The sequence below is a fragment of the Colias philodice genome, chromosome 5, assembly GCF_061535455.1.
Source record: "Colias philodice isolate Cphi_HAF_F1 chromosome 5, ilColPhil1 Martin Lab GWU primary, whole genome shotgun sequence".
NCBI lineage: Eukaryota > Metazoa > Arthropoda > Insecta > Lepidoptera > Pieridae > Colias > Colias philodice.
This window is the reverse complement of record NC_143090.1, coordinates 7,435,923-7,456,629: the sequence shown is the minus strand read 5'-3', so window position 1 is coordinate 7,456,629 and position 20,707 is coordinate 7,435,923. Positions and strand designations below refer to the sequence as shown.

General features: G+C 31.3%; 1 protein-coding gene and 1 non-coding gene across 2 annotated transcripts in view; both read left to right on the top strand.

Annotated features, from left to right (window-relative positions):
* Vps4 (vacuolar protein sorting 4) overlaps positions 1-20,707 on the top strand; it is a 326,101-nt gene that overhangs the window by 188,267 nt on the left and 117,127 nt on the right. The window lies entirely within an intron of this gene.
* On the top strand, positions 16,840-16,911 carry TRNAW-CCA (transfer RNA tryptophan (anticodon CCA)). Its single transcript has one exon. It is a non-coding gene; the product is annotated as a tRNA-Trp (tRNA).

Below are 20,707 nucleotides of genomic sequence, written 5' to 3'. Positions count from 1 at the left end.
TACTTACTGAACGAAGATCATAATAGTTGAATAAGAGTTTTAAATTTGTAAAGAAAATATTTTATCAAGTATTTAAATTATTGAATTCGTTATCAATTTGTTAAGGTAATTCCTTAATTCAAATATTGAATGTGCTCATAAATAAACAATTGCCAACATAACATTACAAAATATGACGTAGTAATTTGTTAAAAGCGAGCTTCTGGTGTATTATCTCGAACAAAATTCACGTCCCCATTATGTATTGTGCTAACTGTATTGGGTAAATGATGAATCACTCCAATTTCAAACGGCTTGCCAATTTCAGTTCCAGACAGAGGTCTATTTGTCGTTGTCCTGATCGGTTTCTTGAATTAATTTGCTTGATTTAATTCACGTTGTAATGTTTGGAGCAGGAAGTGGTGACTGTGGGAATAAATAAATTTATCAATTGAAGAATGGATGTTATTTTAATTTTATTTAAAAGTCGTTCTTTCAGAGATCGGTATTACAAATTAAAATTAATGAAAGTATTTTTTGAGTTGTGTTCTGTATGAGTTGGCTATTAAAATATTATTGAAAGAAGATATTACTGGGCAGATCTCGTTCAAATATGAAAATGATACAGTAATCGAAAGATAACAATGTCGTCCAGCGTCCTCCATTCTACAATTTCATTTGCCTTCTAAATCAGTGGTATTTTGTTCGATTGTACAACAAGAAATTAATCTTGTCATGTACAAATGATTTTTTTTCGTGTGCTACGAATTTTTTATAGATGTAATATTCGCTAGAAACATGGAAACACTACATGCATTTTATGACAATACAAATTTTGTCATAAAAAATGTCCCTGTGAAACTGAAAAACTGTGTGTGTTTAGTTTATGAAAATTTAGAACAAAACACACATTAACTAAATAATTATCAATTGATATAAAGATCGAAGAAATAATAATATTATAGATAATTATTGTATTGTTAAAGTGCCAATTAATATACTTAGTTGGATGCTTCAAATTGGTGCAAGGGCTTTTACTACTACAAACAACTTCAAATTTGAACATATTTTCCTTCAAAATATTTAAGCACATATAAATCAAAATGTGAAAAGCAATATAACTGCAATCATAAAAATCTTTGAACGTATCTCCGACACAAACATTGCAAACGCAATAACACATGATATTGTACGAACAGAACACGATACAATTGCCGTATATTCTGAGAGATGAGCATTCTTTCCTCGTATTATTTTCATTAAAGGAATTTGTCGTTTATTATACTATATAGTAAGTTAATTCTCGGCTGAACAAGGGGCGAGATGAAAGCGGATATCCGGGTCTAAGAGCCAAGGAAACGTAACGGGATGTCGAGATCCAACTACTTAAGAGATTTTCATTTTGATATTATTTTCCGCGGCCATTTTTTAACGTTACTTCTTTGACAGTTTAATGTATTTCTCAGACTTATGGACGAAAAAGAACAACAATATCGCTAATACTCACTACGAAAATAAATTATTTTTACGTCCGTATAAGAGAACATTATTAATAGTTAATTATTTTGTACATTTATATAATTTCTTTCAAATTTTTCGTTGTTTCTATAATATATTTTGAAACAAATGACCTTTCAGCTATGGCTTTTGAAACAACATGGAAGGAAAAGTCCTCAGTTTTCAGCAATGTTTTGTTTGAAAATGTTTTAATTTCAGAGTTAAATTGATGAAAAATATGCATGTTATAATCTGGGTACCTTTACTGCTCTTATCCTAATCCCATTTAAGGTTAATACGTTATACCCGATTAATTGTTTTGATTGTGTACCTACCTACTTGAATATTTGATGAGTCAGGCTGTTAGTCTCATATATACAGCATTGTATGTAATAAGTTTGATCTAAAAAAAATGTGAGTAAATTTGATGGAATAATATAGCTGCTTATAACTAATACTCTCTAATATTTTCAACTTTGAATCGTTGCTATTATGTTTATATTATGTTTTAGTATGTATGTATCGATAATGTTGGCAGTAAGCTGGATTAATCCATCAGTCCTCGGAATCACAGACACAATAGAAAATCTATTGTGTCGCGCCCCGATCGGGCCTTACGGTGGTCAATGGGTTAAGAGCTGAAGATAAACACAATTTATTACAAATAACTCACTCAATAAAAAGAGCATCCCAAATGAAAATTAATTTTTACTTCATGAATTTTTCCCGTTCCAAGTGAGAGCAGGTGATATGCACGAACAAAAATCTCAGCCAGAATATAATTGAAGACGACCGCCAAGTTTCAATTTGTGTAAGTTTTGCGAAACGCTCGCATTACTTCAGGGTTCGTTCGAGCGAGACATAAAACCCCTTGTAATGTGACAGAGTTGAGACGCACATCTGCTGCGGATACCGCTTGGATGTTGTTAGCCAACAGTGTATTATTTCAGGACCTCCGCCTTTCTCCAATGAATATGCGAATTAATATGAAGTGTTATTTTGATTGCAAAATGTATTTCACATACAAGTTGCAAACTTCCGTAAGGAAACATTATTGTAATAACAATTATAATAAATTGCATAAGAGTATTTGAATCGAACATGATGCAAAAATAGACACAATATTACAATATGGAATTATCAACCTGGTTCAAATAAGCTTTACTTGCTTAGAACACGCAATAACGTTTTAAGATATCGTGTTTTTTACAAATTATTTAGTTTTTTAATCCATTTGATAATATTATAATGCTGCATTATTGTTTTAAAACATCCAAGTACCGTCAGGCTTATCTACAGACCCTTAGGGACGCTTGACCCTGATTTATATATAAACTACGAATATATTAGCCAGTATGTTGGTAGTTAATAGGTAAGGATATTTGGTTAACCGAGTGGCTTAAATAATGAGCATTAAACATAACGGACGAGAATTGTTTTTGTTTGTTTCGGGTTGCCTGAGGAAACAAATTTTATCACTGTGCGGCCGATTTTAAATTGCGGAGTTAAGCTAACGTTCCTACCGCAGATGCAAATATACATGTTTTCTTTTTGTGGCCGAATTTATGGTGATAGTGGGGGAGTAAATTTGTTTAGGTGGAAGTTAGGTATGTCCTGGATGGTTTTATGTATGATATCCTTTGTAATAAAGATGCAAACTGATAATAACTTCGATATCAAATTCAGGTATATACCTAATACAATTCTATTTGATGCTACTATGTTGCTGTATCGTTTTGATTTCTCAGGATTTAATTACATTTGTAATGCACTTCTTTGTAATTAACTTTCTGTATGAATTTTTTTATAGTTATACTTTAAATTTATATTGCAGTGTGACTTGCAAATACAAATTAATAATAAACTCTTTTCAAAATCAAATTAAACAATGATACAAAACATTTCATTAATATTGATATCATTATAGAGTTATTTAAAGCTTTATAAATAATACTGCTTTATCAAAAATACTACACAATGACAATACTAAATGAATAACGTCTTACATTATTACATATTTCTACTCAGATAATATCAAATACAAGGCAGCAAATAGATACAAGAGGCATCAATAGTTGTAGTCTACAAGCGAGACATAGAGTAATCACTGAGTCGAGACGAAAATAGGATACATTTTATTCCTACAGACATCAAATGTTAAAAATGATTGCTATATCTTCGTTCAATAGTAGATACATTATATATACATTATATATATACATAGCATGGAAGATACAAGTAAATTATATAATAATGATTAGTAATATACGTTGTTTTTATTATCAGGTTAAAATATTATGTTATCAAATAAAAATAATGATATCAATCATAATTAGGTAGTTATGTGCGTTAATGCGAACAAAGATTTTGATACGTATCATACCTATTTTGGTGGTTAAAAGTACGTCTTTTTTCTACATTAAAATATAGAAAGGTCTGGTTTTGACACACTGGATTGAGACATACTGAGTAAAACCCATCGAGGTCTATTGGAATAAGAATGTTTAAATAAATTTATCAGTTTAATAATTCTAAGAACTTGATTCCGTTGGATTTACTAGTAAAACAAAGGTTTAAGGAAGATATTTAGTATTAGGAATTCAATCTGCCAAGATGTCCAATTCCAAGGAAATCTATTTTTATTCCGGACAAACCCGGTTCGTTGTTTATTTAAAAATATATTCGGAGAGACTTTGGTATTTGGAGATAAGGCTAAGGTTCGTGCTGAATCTTTTGTTAAATAAGTTACGTTTACAGTACGTTTCTTGGTTTCTAAGATCTGTTTCTTTTGAACATTTTTAAATATGTTCATTTCGAAGAAAATCTGGTTCTATGTTTCAGTGAAAGAGGCACGAAAGTATTAGAAATTGTATTCGCAGTAATTCAATACAATTTCACAGTTAGGTTATAATACTTTTCAATATTAATAAATTTACTGTCGTCAAAGATTAGGTAAAATACTAGGCTTCAATATCTGCACAATTTTTTTAAAGTTTCTAAAGTACAATTCCCTGTAATGTAAGTTTATACGAAACTAGCAATGCCCTGCGGTTTCACCCGCATAGATAGCGATATCGTTACAGTGAAAAGTCTACTATAGGTCGGACTACAGGTTTAATTTTTAATCACATGAAAATCACCTTTACCCCGTCCCGCACTACGGCCTTTTTTGTTTTTTTTTTTGTTTTAGTGGGGAAATCTTTCATAGATACCCACGGCCTCCGGGGGAGGGGCCGTGGGTTATGTCGGATTCCTACCGACCAAAACCCCACTGTGTTCCGTCAAGACGCATATTGGTAGAATTCCTCCGTGACCCCCGCACTACGGCAGTGCTCGAACAGTATACGTCTACTATTTTCTGTAGATTGACACTTTTAAAAATTCGTTATATCTTTTGAATGGAATATCCAATTCTTTTCATTTAAAAAGTATTTTGCTGGTATTGAAACAGTCTATAATAAAACATCATTTAATGGGATAAGAATTAATATGTGTGTATGGATAACATGGTTTGATTACTGTCGGCACTTCTATTTACTTTGAAAACGTAAAAAAGTTGTTGTAGTAACATAACTACTGAAGATGGACATATGGTATTGCGGACTTTCTTGTAGATATTGATCCATTCTATAATACCGTAGAACATTTTTTTGTTCTATCTTCAATAGATTCCGCGGCGCACGCGATGACAGAAGTTTTATTGAGGATTTTTTTACACCTTGGGTTACATTATTGCATTTTTGGTAAGGATCTCTAATTTTTTTGAAAATGCATATAGCCTATGTTGCTCAGTAAAGATGCAGCTTTCTAATGGTGAAAGAATTTTTGAAATCGGTCCAGTAGTTTATGCGTGAAAACCATACATACATACATACATACTTACAAACTTTTCCTCTTTATAATATTAGTATAGATAAAAAAATACTGTAACGTAGAATCATTAATAATATATTAATTGTATTTTTCACTGTATGTCTTTATTCTATCCATACTAATAAACATTACCATAAAATAAAGTGTGACAATGAAGTAAGGGATTTTACCATTAGATTGCAAGCCCCACACTTACCCCATAAGATCCGAAAATATTCCCCACACGGCGAGGAACGAATAATGCTGAATAGAAAAGAGCTACAGAACTTTTCCATTTACCAATAATAATAGCTACTTTCGATAATGGTGTTGCAAACATAATGTAAACTATAACAATAGTGATATATTATGCAATTGTTATAGTTTCTGAATCATTTATAGTCGGTATGAACATTTTATAATAATTTTCAATGGCTCTTTATACAATGTGGCAGTTAAAGATGAAAGCACATTAAATTCAAAATTTTAAAAGTCCTTAAAATTGTCATAAAAACTTGCATAGCAAACTTTATGTCGCAAACATGCAGCTTCGCGATCTATGGCAGTCAGCGCAAATTGAATTTAAAGTACAATACTCTCAATCTTCCTTCCGCAGGAACAAACAGACGTAAAAGTGTAGCTATACGCAATCAATACATCTGTTGTAGTACGCTAGCCAGCACACATACAGAGCTAACCAATAATTATGGAAGTGCTACGTCGGGGAAAATTCAATTTGCAGTGCGGCTGTGACTTGCTATTCGAGACGGAAGAATGAAATATTACACGGCTGAAATTCGAGCTTGTGACCCGTGTCAAATCAGCATTCGCAGGTATGCCTCGAATTATTTACGGCCAACTCACCGCTATGAAATTTTTTATCGCGTCGATAAATCTTTATTAGGCAAGTTATAGGAATTTTTTGGCGGCACGGATGTTTGCGACTGTTAAAGATTATAACGAAAATATATAATGATTTATGGGATATCTTTTAATATTTGAGAAAATTGTTTTACTCTGGTATTAAGTGAATTTTTGTTTAAGAAATTATTTTTATGTGTTTGAGACAAATTAATGTGTATGATTGGTATGAATGTACGTCCTTGAAAAATTAGCATGCAAATAAAAAACGGGGTTCAAATTAATTTAAGGAGCGTTCTAGTTACCTGGTTAGTTTACACCTTATACATCACGATTGTGTTGATAATATATGAATTACCTATGGGATATTATCAAACATATTTACTAGTCCGGGAAGCGAAAGAAAGCTTCGAAATACAAATTAGTATTCCCTCTTAAAAAAATCATAAAAAACGCAATAAAAATTAAAAGCTTTTACAGTTTAATAAACATTTAAGTTTATAGCGATTCTAAAATATTTTATGCTTCACTCAGTCAGTCTGAAGCTCTCAGCTAAAGTTTGTAATAAATAAAATAACGATCAAAGTAAAATGTTAAATGTACTACCTTACATTATTATAAAAAGTATTATTCGTATATCATTTATAATACCTACGTTTTAATTCATTGCACAGTTTTAAAAATAATAAAGAAGTTTATTAATTTTAATCAATTTGTCTGCTTTTCTAATGACAATGTGATAAGAACAATTCATAGACGCAGCTCTGATGACCCGAAGTTTGTTTTGTGAACAATACACATGACTCTAAATTATTATGTAAATTCCAATTCCAAGAGCATCCACTAAATGTGGATCGACAATAGTTTTGAAATAGGAATTTATAAAGATTTTTTCAAGTACAACGTACCTATTTTAGGCGTAAATATTAACTCCACAATCATGGGCGTCTGTACAATTATTAATGTTTAAAGGTCACGCATAAAATATTTATAACGTGACTAGTCTAGACCGAATTATATTGTAGAAATTATATTTCATTACCAGCGGACCGACAATTCAATCGACTCTATATTATTAACTCCTAACATTAATAATTAACTTTCGTAGTAAGCAGTAAATACTCACTTTGTTCGTTTTGCTATATATTTTTTGTTTAAAACGTTAGTTTAAGGCAATGAGTTACAGAGATAATGTAGGACGTAAATTTTTTAATGTATAATATTTTTAACAATTTAAAAGCTTGTATGAATTATAACCCTATTTTTAATAATGTGTTTGCATTGAATATTTATTTTTAATATTTTACAAACCAAATTTTCGAATAACGTAACTCCCAGTTTAAAATGATAAGAAAAAAGAATGAGTACTAAACAAAAGTTACATCAAATAATAGTCTGCCAAGCATAAACGAGACTTTAGTCTCTAAATCAAAATTTTAAATACTAAATAAATTTGTACGAATATCAAAATTTCGACATAGTCTCGCGAAAGCAAAGCAATAATTTAATGTGCATTATATTCATGTTTGTAGAATGTGTTTTGAAGCAAATAACATGTATATGAGCCTCAGGGCTCTGTAAATGTAAATTATACCGCAGATTCGCTCGCTAACGGTCTATTTCACTACGTTTGTTTGGAATAAGCAAAGATTGAGGCCATGAAGTAGTTTATATTCATTAAATTAATGTTATTGCGACTTCGTCGAGAATATTTCTATAAAATATTGTAGGTACAATATTATTTTCTTTGTTCGATAATAACGTAGAAAATATTTTATATATCTTGTTATAAACGTGAGACATTATTTATTTCATGGAATTGATTAATAAAGTCCTCGTCTGGAAAAATGGAAACAAATAATCAGACTTCATTAACACAGCTGTCTTCTTGAAACCAATAAACATCTTTATCATAATAAATAACGCTAGAGAAGATGTTAGCGGTATATAATTCTGTGTTAATTGTATTGTTGTGCCTGTATCAGTTTCGTAGGGCTGCGCCAAATCAGTTACGTAATATTGATTAGAAATCGCCTATTTTATAGCGCAAACCTAAGGTGCAGTGTTTGTGGGACACGGAATATATTGTGCAAATTGCCGCATTCCGACTCATGAATATTTCATGAGGTGTCCATACGATCACTTCATACAGTAAGCAACGCGTCTGTTTATCTAGTTTAGGCTTTTCCGAGAATATGTTGGGCCTTGTACCCGAGGGCTATGGAGATTCGGTTATCTAAATGATTATGCATACATACTATGTTATGGGTCGCTGAATATTAAATCTGCCCGACCATCTTGTGTACTGTTTAGCGATGTTTGGTAAAGAGCACGTGTCATGAATTAATTAAATTTTATATTTTGAAGCTATGCAACATAATGGATACATAAACTGTATATTATTTTTCAGGTTACAACACTTCGGGATACCGAAGATAGCGCGAGAACCCCATAACGAAATTGTCTGGGACTGACAGAATACAAAGGGCTGATCATCTGCTTGCCCCTAAAGAAAATCGATCAGTTTGTCAAATTATTATGTGCATATTACTGATATGAATACTTTCAAGAAAACATGGGACTGCCTATATTATTATTATACTTACCTTATTCACTTCAAAAATAAACTATTTTAAATTGTTTTATTTTTATTTGTTATTCCATTAGATGTTGTATGTAGAAAGTATACACAGTAAATTGATAGTTTGAAAAATACAATAAATAAAGCAACATGACAACATTATTTGATTTGTCACGACAATTTATATTCAACAATTGAAGACTTTACAACAGATTTAATACCAATTGTTCAAACTAGCGACCAACGACCTCACTATTTGTGCAACAATTTTGAACAGAATAAAATAGAGTTCTCATTTAATTTTCCGAGAACGCATTTTACTGCATTTAAAATATTATCTTTGGTTGCTTTAAAATTTACGTAGATTGGCAGTTCTATGAAATAGTTATTAATTAACATTGAATACTTTAAATTTAAATCATTAATTATGTTAATAAATTGTATTTTCTATTTATCGTTTTAATTCAGCAATATCCGAATCCAAGCCTATGTTCCATCCACACTACACCATTAAACAAACAAAAGAAACAACACTGAATTTCTTTATTCTATAAAATATATTTTTCGTAACCTCATAAATAACGTGACATTCATCTTCTTGACACTTGAATAACATGGCTGACTTGTCCAGAACCCATTACCCTTTGCGAAACAATGGTTCGAATGGACTTGATAACTGCGAGCCCATTAAGCTTCTGTTTAGAATTATATACTGTGCCATTATAAATACTGGCTTCGGGTTATTGCTGTAAATTATGTTCATTACTTGAGAATTACAGGCAATTGCCTGCAACGCAATTAAAGCGGAAGAAAACGAATGGCAACTTTTAAACAGATGCAAATAGGTATACTGTAATGAGTTGTATAAAAGGTTCATGAAATTAATTTAAAACTTTTAACGTAAAGAATTATGTCTAAGCAGAATAATAAACAATTTGACGAAACGCGTCATATTTGAAAACAATGTATAATATGTGAGATACGTACTTACTTTTAATTCAAAGTCCTAAATTATCAGTAATTATTTTTTCTGGTGCAAGTGAAATATCCTATAATACGTCCTAATATAACATAACGTTATTATGCTGAGATTTTTTCCCAATTAGCACCCATTATCCAAAGAAAAACGTACAGCCAAGATTTTATACTACCTAACTATAAAGCCTACTTTATATTTTATGTGCAGAGAATTTTGCATCTACGAGTGCACGTTGTTCAAAGCTATAAAACCTGCTCTTACATTCGAGAACAATTTTATTTCGCGCGCGTACACCGTAGATTTTGACGCCATCTTCGTGCATCAAAGATTTGTTGGCTCACATCTTACATTTTCCTCAATTTTACCAAACAAATACGACGTCTCGCTTTGAATAAAATAGTCGTTTGCAAAAATCAATTTCATATAAACGTATTGTTTCTGCGTTTTGTAAATTACCATATATATCTGGAGTCATTAGGCTTCGAAAGTCATCTAAACTCTTATTTACGTTGATGGAGGCAATGATTTCTACATTTGCAGACAATTCAGTTCGCACGGAGCTTATCACGTGCGCGGTTTTTGCAGTCTCCTCGCTAAATGGCGTGGAAACTGTGATAAATTACGTCGTAATGCTCTTTCTCTTCGGCCTAAAAGACTGTATTTTATTGTAGCTAGACTGCGTTTATGGTAAATAATTCAGCCGTCTTAACGTTCATGTAATTGGATTGTGTCAACTTCACAAAGAGGAACGTGTAGATTTAGGTTCGGATATATTCAAATGAGGCATGCTTTTGAGAACGTTAGTGAACAGTATTTACAGTCTTGATTTCAATCTTACAATAAAGGCCCGAAGTTGAATATTACTTTAGACAATGTTTTATTGTTACAGTAAATATAAAATGATATTTCAATATCACAACAGCCTATAAACCGCAGTTTTAATCACCATTACGTCTGAATACATTTTCGTATTACACAAAATGTAACCGCGATTTTCACTACCGCCGCCGCGTCTATAGTTCCAATATCTGAAATTTACGATAGGTGGCCGTGTATGGGCCTTTTATGTTTCATATTTTTGATAAACATCAATATTTAAGTGCTTCTAAAAACTCGTACAAGGCTTTATGGCGGGGATATTTTTCATCGGCAGAATATTAAAGTGGAAATCTCTGGATCGTATTGCCAATTGGGCCATATTTTCACAGACCAACCTCTGAATATTCTATTGAAGTTGAAAGGGTCTGGCCGAAATTGTTTGAGCGATGGCGTCGCGCGTGCACTTTGAATGTAGGTTGCGGAAAATATGCTTGGTGGTGAAATCTTTATAGGGTACAACTGATTTCTTTTTTTTATTATTTGGAGACAATAGAAATACAACTTATTTTTTTCATTTACGAAATTGGACGTTATAACTTTTAATAATAACGACTAGAAATAATGAGACGATGTTTTCAATTCTGAATTTCAAAACTTTCAACTAATTTTTAACATAGTATCAAATTATACAGGTTTATCTATTGTTACAATATATTTTTGTTAAATGAAAAAAAAATACCTACATAGGATTTTTTCCATTGCAATTTTGTTTGCTTAGTGGAGCAGATTCATCAAATAAATTGCTCAGGATATAAATATTACAAGCATTCACTGTTATCCCCAAAATTAAAAATTCCACATTTGTATGAGCGCTGTTTGTTTTTCATCATTATTTATTTATTTATATCAGGCAGCATTGCCCATATATTGTTAGTAGTATTACATATTATTATACTTATTTAAAAAAGTATACATTTTAATAATAAAGTATTAATTGGTATTTTATAAAAACTCTGGAGAAAATGCAGAGCAAACATGTCTTAACACATTTGCCTATGTATTATGTATCTACCACTGTATATTTCAAATAACCAAAAATAAGCTTATTTTGTTCACTAACTGTTTGCTCAACATAACTATTTCAGGCGCGTTAAAATAACTTGATCCCAGTAGATTAACTCAATGCGAATATCTGACTCTATTATTACTTTACATTACTTTAGCATAATTAGCACTAAAACACGTTAATAACTCATCCATGAAAAGCAGCATAAATACGTTCCACGTCAGGCTGTGAAGACAATTTCTCATAATGCGAAATATTTTCATTAATTTAAATTAATGACGAGTAGCAAATGCGACTGGTCTCAAATATTCACTGGAGATTAAACTCTACTGCCGACTCGGTAATTTATTTCAATTAATTTACCCACGACCCGACAGATTCACTGAATAATTTTTCTCCGCAAACATAAGACGTTGACAAATTATAGCATTATTACGTCGACTCATCATACATCAGAAAAATTAACTGGGAAAAATTGCCGGCTTACTTTTTTATGCAGTCACGTCACTCATTGTTAGTGGTTATTTGACACTGTATTTAGATTGGATAAAGCTGTTTTATTAATGTTCATGTTATTTTTAAATAGCGCTTGTTCCAGTTATTGATACTATGGTTTTAATTCTTGGTTGTACCTAAATAAATATTGATAGCAACCAAGAAAACAAATAAGCTTTTAGTTATGGTGTAATTACGTAAATTGTTAAGATAGCCGAACTACATTAAAAATGTGTACTTTCCATCAATTATTGTCCTATATAACAATTTTTATCTATAATTTAATCGAACTAGAACTACAAGTAATCAATTTTATCAAGTTTCGGCATTCTAATAACGACCATCGCAAATATGCTTACGAATTTCAACGCGGCCTAAACCTTACTTATAGACTACAAGCCCGCATATGAAAAAAATATGGGTCAAATGAACCACCAGGGGTCATATCTAGAACGAAAGAAGAGCAAAAAATAATAAGATTCATCACTATGCCGTCACTTGTAAGCTGTCCAACTGAGTGCAGATGAGAATTGAAAAGTACAGGTAGACTCGGTAAATTTTGGTCATATATTTTTGTACGGCATTCTTAACCATCGATAGATCCATTAAAAATAATAAGAAACCGCTCAGTGCCGTACAAAAATGTTGGTCCACCAAGTCGGAATTTTTATTTAATTTCCGAGAGTTACCGGGGGTAAATTTGGTCATTTGACCATGTACGGCATCTGTGTCATACTATTGCTATACTGCTTTTAATCCATTATTCCGCAACGCCGTACAAAAATCATGGGGACAAGGGGAAAAAATCGAGAGTTGCAATCCCCTCTCTTTCCCCACTCCAGGGGGTCATTTGACTAAGTACGGCTTCGGTTCCAAAACATTATCTAGCACTCAAAAGTACTATTAAAAGCAATGCCGTCAATAAATAATTGTTCTTTAAAATGTATACCAATAATCATCTTAATTTCATCGAATTCTTGATATAAAGAGCTGTAAGGTCATTTGACCCTGTACGGGAACTTTTTTTTTAACATGATATTGTAAAATTCAATTGTTGTATAGTATTGCCGTTCAAAAGAAACCGTTCTAAAAAAAGTTATAGAGACATGCAAAACCAGAAATTTTGTTAAAGTTTAAACATCGTAGATTAATGAAATATAATAGTTTTCTACACTTTATTCGTTGTTTTAAATAGTATTAACATAGATAAATTAGGAAAAAACGATGCCGTACATTTTTGTGCAGACCACATCTTTTAGGCTGATGAAAGCGACGAAAGCTACAATTTTAAGGGTGCTTTATGGCCATTTGATACAGTACGGCATTAACATATTTTTACCCAACTACGGCAAAGCAAAAGGAGGGTTATGGTTTTGACAGGTCATGTATGTATGTTCATCTATTCCCTCGTAACTTCTAAACTACTTATCAGAATTCGACAAATAACATATCATTAGAAGCATCTGAATTGTTCACTGGATAACCAGCGACCAGCTAGCTAAAGGCTATATGGGGTTTCACAAAATCTAATGTGGCGCCCTCTAGCGGACAAAACATACAGAGTAAAAAAATAAAGTTAAGATAAATATGCCGTGTTTGGTATCATTTGAAAGCGCTTTACTTGTACATTTTGAATATGTATATAATACTAGCATTTGCTTGTGACTTTACCTGTATTCATGGGCTGATTGCATATAATTCACATCTTTTCGTTCATAGCTTTTTTATTAGTTCATCAATTTAACGGAGTCCATTCCACTTGACTCCGACTTTCCAAGGTGATAATTAACCACCTCGAGCTTCTTAATATTAATGTATATTTATATTTTATTATCAAAATATAAAGCAAACATTTCGTTATATGGATTTTTTCTTTTTCAGATTTTTCCCCTTTGAACCAACGAAAATGTACGGCACATGAAAAAATATTATCTATGCATAAAATACTTTAAAAATAAATTTATTTCGTGTTGTGTCAAATGACCCCCTGGAGTGGGAAAAGAGAGGGGATTACAACTCTCGATTTTTTCCCCTTGTCCCCATGATTTTTGTACGGCGTTGCGGAATAATGGATTAAAAGCAGTATAGCAATAGTATGACACAGATGCCGTACATGGTCAAATGACCAAATTTACCCCCGGTAACTCTCGGAAATTAAATTAAAATTCCGACTTGGTGGACCAACATTTTTGTACGGCACTGAGCGGTTTCTTATTATTTTTAATGGATCTATCGATGGTTAAGAATGCCGTACAAAAATATATGACCAAAATTTACCGAGTCTACCTGTACTTTTCAATTCTCATCTGCACTCAGTTGGACAGCTTACAAGTGACGGCATAGTGATGAATCTTATTATTTTTTGCTCTTCTTTCGTACTAGATATGTCCCGTGGTGGTTCATTTGACCCATATTTTTCTCATATGTGGGCTTGTAGTCTATTATTTCTCTTATGTAACATTCTTGGATCGAAATTGAGTTTATGATACACTTACATCATCCCGTCCCAAGCCATATCATGACTGAAACCTCTAATATTTTAGCTTGAAAAATATCTGACAATTTATTCAAGCGTAACCGTAGATAAAAAATTGACCGCGTAGGGCGGGCTCTTCAGTATTCGTTGTAATTTTTCACGGGTTGATTATTTGTATAGCATATAAAATGTATGGATCGTACCTATAGGAATTTTATCGATACAATTTCAATTTGGCCGATCCAAAACCGGTGCCAAGCTTAGATCGCGTGTATTTGAAGTTAACTGCAATCGAATTGTTGGGAAATTGTTTTGATATGAACGTTTTGGGAAATATTCACACTGGGATATTGAATAAAATAGTAGCTGTAATAGGATTTATGGCTTTATCGTAAATAAATCATGTGTGTAATTACTGTTATTGGAAATAATAAACTGTTATAATAGATAGTAAAGTTCATAGAATGGACATAATATAATAATTGAAATTCCTAAAACCGATTAATTATTATGATACAATGCTGAAGAACATTAATTAAAATTTTTAATTTAATTAGTTATTTACGCAATTATCTTTAACCTGAAAACATGTTCTATTATGTAGGTACATACCAACTACTTACGTAATTTAGTGGTATATATTTTGATTTAATAGGTATCTATTTTAGTTTTCTGTATTGTTACAATTTTTCAAATTTATTTAATTAACCTCAAGAACTTTATTAATTTTTTAAATATAGATACGGTCCTTTTATCATTTTAACTACAAAACAAATACCTCAGTATTTTCTTTTATTTGTTGATATTTAAAAGGTTTGTTCCGACGTGCACTGAAAATATTTCAAAATAAAAGAAATAACGAAATAGTTGTACGGCTGCAATGCAATTTTAGCCATCACTCAAAGTCCACGTTACAACGCACGATAGAAATATGTGATGTTCTTTTATTCAGTTTTCCGTATCATAAAACCTGGAAAATATTAAAGCTCAAAATAAATAGGCAGTGTATTTCGTTTATGAGAATTTTAAATTGCGTTGTTTAATGCCTTGATAGTGATAACTATATGAATTAGTTATTATTAAACGATATAAAAAGACCAGATTGATGGCATATGAATGTTTATATGTAGAAAGCTCTTACATTAAAATAATATTTATTTATTTATTTATTTATCCTTTATTGCTCTTAGATAACTTAAATATGAACTAAATCTAATTATAAATTAAAACAAATGGCGGTCTTATCGCTAAATAGCGATTTCTTCCAGACAACCAGAGTACGGAAGGAAATTAGTTAGAGGAGAGGAATAGGGCAGAGCATAAAATATATAATATGTTGTATATAATGTAAATTGTTTATAAATAATTTTAAAAATTAACTCTTAACTTTTATTTTTAATGTTTCATTATTCACACATGGCTATGACAAAATACATTCATGAACAAACAGACCGTCCCCTCGTCTTATCCTAGAGTGTTCCTTTTCCATATTACCCGAGGAGATTCATATAAATTATTATTTGTTTTGCATTTCACAATATAATTTTTGTCGATTATAGAGTCGTATCGCTCTTTAAAAAATTAAACGTGATTGCAACAAGGGACGATCCTAGACCCTATTAATAATTATGATAATTAAAACACTTATAATTCCCCTTATTCCAGTCTTCTATCCATCAGTTCTGACAGGTCATAAGAACCAGTTCATTTCACCCTAATTTCTCGTCCCCTACATCGGTTGCCTGGCGACCATCCCATGCCAATCTATAACCAAGCTTTCACATAATAATTCTCTGCTTGAGGATTAGCTTATTCGATTATAAACTCTATAACTCAAATAACAAAGTTTATTATGGTATAACAGCACGGTAAGTTGACAGTTGATACGAACAAGCAGACGCAGTTACCCCCTAAGGGCACCGCCTGTGAAGTTTGGACAATATATCAGAAAAAAAGGAACAGCTATGTTGCTATATTTTATTTATCTACCAATGTGAATGTAAATATAATATTAACTACGAGATTTCGCCTTGGATTTTATCTATACAGTTAAGAAAGCAAAGAGATAATGTTATTTTTAAGAAATACATTAATTTTGTAATGCGTAACTGTGTGCGTAATTTGCAGTTTTTAATCACTGATAATGTGATTATAGAATGTGTTTGTATTTAGTTACTAGATATAGAAATCTATGCATCAATATTAGGATAGCAAATTTCGACGATTCATTCAACGACTCCGTGGCGCAACGGTAGCGCGTCTGACTCCAGATCAGAAGGTTGCGTGTTCAAATCACGTCGGGGTCAAGTAAAAAGTTTTTTTGTTTTTAAAATTAATTGTAAAAAATTTAATTATATTATTAATTTTTATTATAAGTATCTATTGAAAGATTTAAGTAAGTACATATTATTATTATTAGGCAACCAGGTTCAAACAAAATATATTCTCTACAAAATTCGTTTAAATTGCTATATCTATTATAATAAGTTAAATAATATAATAAGTTATACTCTTGGCAATTGTTAGATTTATATAATTGTGTTTATGTTTTAAATTAAACTAGGTTCACAATTTCTGGTAAGACTTCAGCCAAGTCCAATTTAACCTGAGTTACGGAACTGTCAATATTAATGATAGTTAAGCTACCGAAGCAATTTCGTGGTCTTCTCTAATAATTTATCTTAAAAATTTAAAGCATTCGTTTAGGTTAGAATTATAATTATGTCCTATATTAAATAGAATGAGAAATAAGAAAAATTTCTTGTTTATTAATTTATTATTTATTTCTCTAAAATATATTTTTATTCAAGGAAAAAATAGCATTAATTAAGTCATCTAAATGGAAGGTCATTAACATAACTCAGATTAATTGAAAATCATAGTATTTACCTTACTTGAGAATAAAAATGAAATTGTTGCTTCTGGTTTACTATTTACAGTTATGTTATTTAATGTTATACAATCACCGCCAGATTCGATACAAATATTATAAAGATTTTGTTCTATAGTTTGTCATCATAAGCTAGTATAATGATCTTCAGTGCACTCTCTATCCGAGCCATTTCAAAATATTCCCGTAACTTATATTGACTGGCCAATGTCATGCATATTACATGAAGAGCGTAGGGTTGCCTCTGTTGTATATTTTAACATAGTATCGGACTATTTATTTACGAAAAATATGCAAAATATGTCCTGAAGAAGAATAACATACATGAATTTACAGGAATATTTCTTATGTTAAAGTTATTTTGTTTGTGAATATAGATTTCTAAAATATGAAAGTGATACGTTCATTAATAAAATTAACCATCTCCACTTTCCCTAAAATTTAAATGTATATTCCTCATATATCAAATATTTTTATTGGTAACCCTAACTCCACCTGATTACCACACGAAGTTTTGGATAGGTTATTTTGGTCCATTTATCTTTTTGTCATCACAGTTGACTCTATAAATATTCTACAAATCACAGAACTCTATATTATATAATCTTCTTATACCTATACTATAAAATTCTCGTGTCACAATGTTAGTCTGCATACTCCTCCGAAACGGGTGGACCGATTCTCATGAAATTTTCTGTGCATATCGGGTATGTCTGAGAATCGGCCAACATCTATTTTTCATATGTACCACGGGCGAAGCCGGGGCGGACCGCTAGTCTTATATATAAAATTCTCGTGTCACAATGTTAGTCTGCATACTCCTCCGAAACGGGTGGACCGATTCTCATGAAATTTTCTGTGCATATCGGGTAAGTCTGAGAATCGGCCAACATCTATTTTTCATATGTACCACGGGCGAAGCCGGGGCGGACCGCTAGTATATGTATAAATGAAACCCGTTTTCCTTGGTCACGGCATCACGCGTGATAACGGGTGGACCGATTTCGATAATTATTTTTTGTATAATAAGTACGAGGATGGTTCTTATGTGGAGAAAACGTAAATAAGTACCACGGGCAAAGCCGGAGCGGACCGCTACTTATAAATAAATATACATCTGCTGCCCACGTGTCTGTGTGTAAAGATTTCATATTGTAAATTGTAATTACAATGTGGAATTTCGAAATTTGTAATTTACACAGTATTACTATTGCATAATGTTTGCTCATTTGCGATGATTAGGTATTTTAGATAGACAGAAGCTGATAATTAATTAACTCATCAAAAATCTATATTATTTATTATGTCACTTATTATATTACGGATAAGGATTGTTTTTCTTGCGGAAAAATACAATTCACAATATTATAATTTGATAATCCCGTAATATGTGATATTTTTATGTATTTTTTTAAAATTAAATTGGCACTACTGTAATTCAGTTAAAACTAAATACTTACGTATAATTTTCATCTAGAATTTAACCTTCTTCCGTGTACAACAATCAAGTACATAATTGCTTACTATAGTTAAAAGAAACGTACTATCGCTATAATAAATGGCCATATGAAACGAACCAATTCATTTACCTACCAGTGAAAACAATATAGTTCATTAATCGTTCGTTATTTATATCGAATACTGAATTCTCGTGATAATATCCAATGATTTTCACTGATCAAAATTACATTTGGATTACGAATTGAATGTCCATAATGATGGCCCATACTTGAGTCTCAATATTAATTTTTGACGGGTTATGGCAATTATTTTAATCATAACAGTGTTAATCATGTTAAAAGTATGCTGGGAACTAATTAATTTATGGTTGCATTGCGTTGTGGCCGGGAGGACGCCGAGTGGAATATAAATAATGCAACCAACACTCCCAATGTGAACGTTTAAAAATATGGCATGCTTCCCCGAAATTTTTATGAATTGCTGGTTTTTTCAGTTATTTAACTTGATGTTTTCGGGAGGATATTATGTCGCGTACGCTTATTGCTTAAACTTTATTAATGGTGATATAATATGTGTTGCTTCTTGTACATATTTGAGAGAGTTAAGTCTACACTTCATTAGAATAATTTTAAGTAATTCGAAGAGACATTCATACTTCAAGCAGTTACGTTTTTCCACAGTTTACATTATATAAGACATTTGCTTTACGTAGATTATTTTCAGTCTTTATAAAGTGAATTTACACAATACTTTTAATTTTTAGAATATACATTTGAAAGTATATCAAGCTGATTATCGATTTATCAAGTTTTGATTATTATTGTTTTTATACAATTTTTATTCTACGATAGGTATTTATATAAGGCATATTGTATGGTCACAGCAGGAAGTTGAAATACTTACAATCATCACTTTTACCGCGGTGACACATCTCATTCCCACGGGAATTTCCTTTGACCAAGCGGTTAAGAAACGGATTTTTGGTACTATATTTTACATAGATTAGCGATACGACTATATAAAGTTCATGTTAGAAATAGAGCCTATGTTTTAAGAATCCTCTCTCATTGCGTGTAATAGTAACTAGTGTTTTTATATGACATTGACTGTAATTTTTATTTATTTTACGGAGCTAAAGCTGTTGAGTTATTCGCCCAAAATAAGACTAACATATTACTTCAGACAAGTGTCGATAAGACTTTACCTATAGATATTAAGCACACGTCTATAGACTATATCTGTTATAAATCATATCCTATCCATTCTGGTATTCCTACCTATGTTAACATTCTTACAAATATTTTTGAGGAATTTAATTAATAAATCACAATAATTATTTTGTGTCCTTATCTTAAGATGTCTCTTTATCATGAGTATTAGCTTTTATCATTTGGTTAAATGAATCAATACCACAACTTTGACATGTTTAACCCCAATAGTAAAACTTGACCCCACATTCCCTGATTTTTGATATAGACCCTTGTAAATAGTTATACAACGTTGTGTTTATAACTTCTGTGATGTTATTTATATACTTGTTATTTTCCTTATTCCCCTTTCGTCAGTATAGCTGCGTTTTCGGAATAGAATTTTTATTTATTTTTTTTAGAATTGTATAATGTAGGTATATAAATTTATATTTATAGGTATACCTACATTATTTTACGTTTTATTGGGACTGAGATCAAATGTTTAGAATTCATGTTTATGTAAAGATCTATAATGTGTGTATAGGATCACTGTAACTTGTT